This window comes from Tachyglossus aculeatus, unplaced genomic scaffold (genome assembly GCF_015852505.1).
Source record: "Tachyglossus aculeatus isolate mTacAcu1 unplaced genomic scaffold, mTacAcu1.pri scaffold_154_arrow_ctg1, whole genome shotgun sequence".
NCBI classification, from domain to species: Eukaryota; Metazoa; Chordata; class Mammalia; order Monotremata; family Tachyglossidae; genus Tachyglossus; species Tachyglossus aculeatus.
Window position 1 is genome coordinate 426272 of NW_024044877.1, and position 4633 is coordinate 430904.

Below are 4633 nucleotides of genomic sequence, written 5' to 3' on the forward strand. Positions count from 1 at the left end.
AACCTGATTACCTTCTATCTACCCCATCGGTTAGAACAGTTCTTGGTACATAGAACTTAACAAATACCATTATTATTATTATTATTATTATTATTTAAAGATGCCTTTGACAAGGCATGACAGCGTCAGAAGTGCAGCCTGCAGGTTTCAGAAGTATCACAGGACTTACTAAGTGTGGTATTTGTTAAGCTCTTACTAGGCGTCAGGAACTGTACTAAGCCCTCAGGTAGAAACAAGCTGGTTGGACACAGTTCACATCCCACATGGGGCTCATGGCCTTAATCCCCATTTTTCATATAAGGTAACTGAGGCACAAGGAAGTGAAGTGACTTTCCCAACGTCTCACAGCAGGCAAGTGGTGGAGCCTGGATGAGAACTCAGGGCTTTCTGACACCATGTCCTGTGTGCTTTCCACTCTTCACACTTCTACTCAGGCTTGTATGCTCTGCTCCAGAATTACAGGTCTGGGTGGTTTAGTTCAGGGGTTCTTGCTTACATAGTTTGTGAGCTCGATGAGAGCAGGCAATGTTTCTACCAACAGTGCTGTATTGTCAAAGTTCTTAGTACAGTGCTCCTCACAGTAGGTGCTCACTAAATACCATTGATATCGTTAAATGTAGTTTGTTTCAGGGTTCCACTAGTGAACTGTGAGTGATTACCATGTGGGACAGGGACTGTGTCCAACCTGATGGGTTTGTATCTACCCCCAGAGCTTAGTTCAGTGCCTGGCATGTAGTAAGGGCTAAACAACTACCGTTGAAAAATGTTAGTTTGAGTGATGAGACCTGAGCTCTCCCTAGAAGAAGGTGACGTGTTTCCTACAGGATTTTTCCCCCAAAGGTACCTGTCTCCAGGACGAACTTCATATTTTTGTGTTTATCAGAACCAACCACTCAATTCCAGCACCCTCCTCAGAGCGGCCATCATGTCCCGGTTCCTCAGGCTGAGGGGCTGAGGGCGAGGGGCACCACGGTGTAGAACATGGACGACAGCAGGTCTAGCGCAGAGGAGGAGTCTGAGGGCAGCTTGAGGTGGGCGACTGTTCCCGTCGAGATGAATAAAATCACCACGTCGAGGTGGGGCAGACAGCTGGAGAAGGCTTTGTCCCGGCCTTGGGTGGCCGGTATCCTCAGCACGGCCCAGATGATGCACTCGTACGAGACAACGATGGAGACGACACATGAGACACTCAGAATGGAGGAGAAGCCCGGGAAACCTCCAATTTCCTGGAGGTTCGCACAGGGGCCTGAAAGGTCTATCATTTGGGGAATGTCACAGAAGAAATGGTGGATCACGTTCGACCTGCCGAAGCCGAGGGAGAGGGTGGCAGCCGCGTGCATGGGACCACCCAACCAGGAGGCGTCGGCCATCGTCCCATATGCCTCTCGGTCCATGATGACCTCGTAGCACAGGGAGCAGCAGATGACCACGTAGCGGTCGTAGGATATCTCCGTGAGCAGGGCCACTTCGACACCCTCAAGAGTGATTACTAAGAAGACTTGAGAGATGCAACCCGGGATAGAGATTACTCTGTGGTTGGTCAGGGAGTTTTATATGGATTTGGGGACGGTGACAGAGATGAGGCAGAGGTCGAGGAGGACAGGTTCTTGAGGAAGAAGTACATGGTGGATGTGTGGAGGCACCTGTCGAGGACGGTGGCGGCGACGATAAGGTGATTCTCCATCAGAGTCGCCAGGTAGACCAGGAGGAACAGCGTGGCCTGGGCCAGCTGCAGCTCCCGGACCTCCGAGACTCCCAGCAGGAGGAATTTCCTCACCTCCGTGCTGTTGTCCATTTCCTTCCCAGACATAAGCTGTCCTTGCTGTGTAGGAGAAGACCGTTTTTAACCATTACAAATTTGTCAAATCAGCGTGCAGGAAGCTCTTTGTAAACACCTTTACTACTATTCCTACCTTCTTCTGATGGACAAGATTATGGTGACATAAATTTGACTCTCCCAAGTGCTTAGTACAGTTCTCTGCACATGGTCAGTACTCAATACATGCCACTGATTGATGGCTCGATTAATCAATGGCTGCTTCCCCTTCTAGAGTATAAACTCCTTGTTGACAAGGCACATGTCAACCAGATCTATTCTACTATACTCTCCCTAGTGACCTCATCTGTGAATGGAGATGAAAACGGTGAGCCCCACGTGGGACATCCTGATTCTCATGCATCTACCTCAGCGCTTAGAACAGTGCCTGGCACATAACAAGCACTGAACAAAAGCCAACATTATTATTATTATTATTATTAGTGCTTAGTACAGTAATCTGCACAGTCAGTGCTTAAAAAGTGCGATTGAATAAATGAATTAATGCACGTAGTAAGGGCTCAATAAATATGATTAATTGATAGTTAGCGCTCAATAAATACAATTGAATGATCGATTGATTGATGACACACAGCGAGTTTTAGGTTACCCATTTTTATTAGACTGTAAATACCATAGCAACAATATTATGTTTGATTCATCAGATTTGAATACTATTTGTAGTATTTGTTGAGAAATACTATCTTTCAAACACTGGAATGGATGAAGTCCAATCATGGCTTAATGGAAAGAGCCCGGGCATGGGAGTCATAGACAGTGAGTTCTAATCCTGGCTCTGCCACTTATCAGCTGTGTGAATTTGGGCAAGTCACTTAGCTTCTCTGAGCCTCAGTTACCTCATCTGTAAAATGGGGATTAAGACTGTGAGCACCACGTAGGGCAACCCGATTACCTTGTATCTACCTAATGCTTAGAGCAGTGCTTGGTATATAGTTAGTGCTTAACAAATACCAAAATAAGAAGTTTTATTCCTAGATCAGACACTGTTCCTGTCCCACACGGGGCTCCTAGTCAAGAGGAAGGAAAACCGATATTTTACTGCCCATTTTACAGATGAGGAAACTGAGTCATGCTGAATTTAAGTGATTTGTCCAAGTTCATACAGCAGGCAAGTAACTCCCAGCCCTCTGCTCTTTCAACTAGTATACACCCTTTATCCCCACATCAATATCGATCAACTAGTGGTGTTTATTGAGGGCTTACTGTGTTCATTCATTTATTCAATCGTATTTATTGAGCGCTTACTGTGTGCAGAGCACTGTACTAAGCGCTCGGATAGTACAAGTCAGCAAAATATAGAGATGGTCTCTACCCAACAACGGGTTCACAGTCTAGAAGGGGGAGACAGACAACAAAACATGTGGACAGGTGTCAAGTCATCAGAATAAATAGAAATAAAGCTAGATGCACATAATTAACAAAATGAATAGAATAGTAAATATGTACAAGTAAAATAAAAACAGTAGTAAATCTGTTCAAACATATATACAGGTGCTCTGGGGAGGGGACGGAGGTAGGGCGGGGGGCGATGGGGAGGAGGAGAGGGAAAAGGGACTTAGTCTGGGAAGGCGTCCTGGAGGAGGTGAGCTCTCAGTAGGACTTTGAAGGTAGGAAGAGAGCTAGCTTGGCGGATGTGTGGAGGGAGGGCATTCCAGGCCAGGAGAAGGACGTGGGCCAGGGGTCGAAGGCGGGACAGGCGAGAACGAGGCACAGTGAGGTCGTTAGCGGGAAAGGAGTGGAGGGTGCGGGCTGGGCTGTAGAAGGAGAGAAGGAAGGTGAGATAGGACGGGGCGAGGTGATGGAGAGCCTTGAAGCCGAGAGTGAATAGTTTTTGCTTGATTCGTAGGTTGACAGACAACCACTGGAGAGTTTTGAGGAGCGGAGTGACATGCCCAGAGCGTTTCTGTACAGAGATAATCCGGGCAGCAGAGTGAAGTATAGACTGAAGCGGAGAGAAACAGGAGAATGGGAGATCAGAGAGGAGGCTGATGCAGCAATCCAGTCGTGATAGGATGAGAGATTGAACAAACAAGGTAGCAGTTCGGATGCAGAGGAAAGAGCGGATCTTGACAATGTTGTGGAGGTAAGACTGGTAGGTTTTGGCGACGGATTGGATGTGTGGGTGAATGAGAAAGTGGTATAGAGGATTCATTCATTCATTCATTCAATCGTATCTATTGAGCGCTTACTATGTGCAGAGCACTGTACTAAGCGCTTGGGAAGTTCAAGTCGGCAACATATAGAGACAGTCCCAACCGAAAAACGGGCTCACAGTCTAGAAGAGGGAGACAGACAACAAAGCAAAACGTGTAGACAGGTATCAAAATGGTCAGAACAAATAGAATTGTAGCTATATGCACATCATTACCAAAATAAATAGAATAGTAAATATATACAAGTAAAATAAGTAAAGTAGCAAATCTGCACAAATATGTACAAGTGCTGTGGGGAGGAGAAGGAGGTAGGGCAGAGGAAAGGATGGGGAGGAGAGGAAAAAGGGGGTTCAGTCTGGGAAGGCCTCCTGAAGGAGGTGAGCTCTCAGTAGGGCTTTGAGGATAGGAAGAGAGCTAGCTTGGCAGATGTGAGGGTGTCACCTAGGTTGCTGGCTTGTGAGACGGGAAGCATGGTAGTGCCGTCTACAGTGATGGGAAAGTCAGGGAGAGGACAGGGTTTGGGAGGGAAGATAAGGAGTTCAGTCTTGGATGTACTGAGTTTACGTGGCGGGCAGACATCCAGATGGAGATGTCCTGAAGGCAGGAGGAGATACGATCCTGGAGGGAGGGAGAGAGAGAAGAG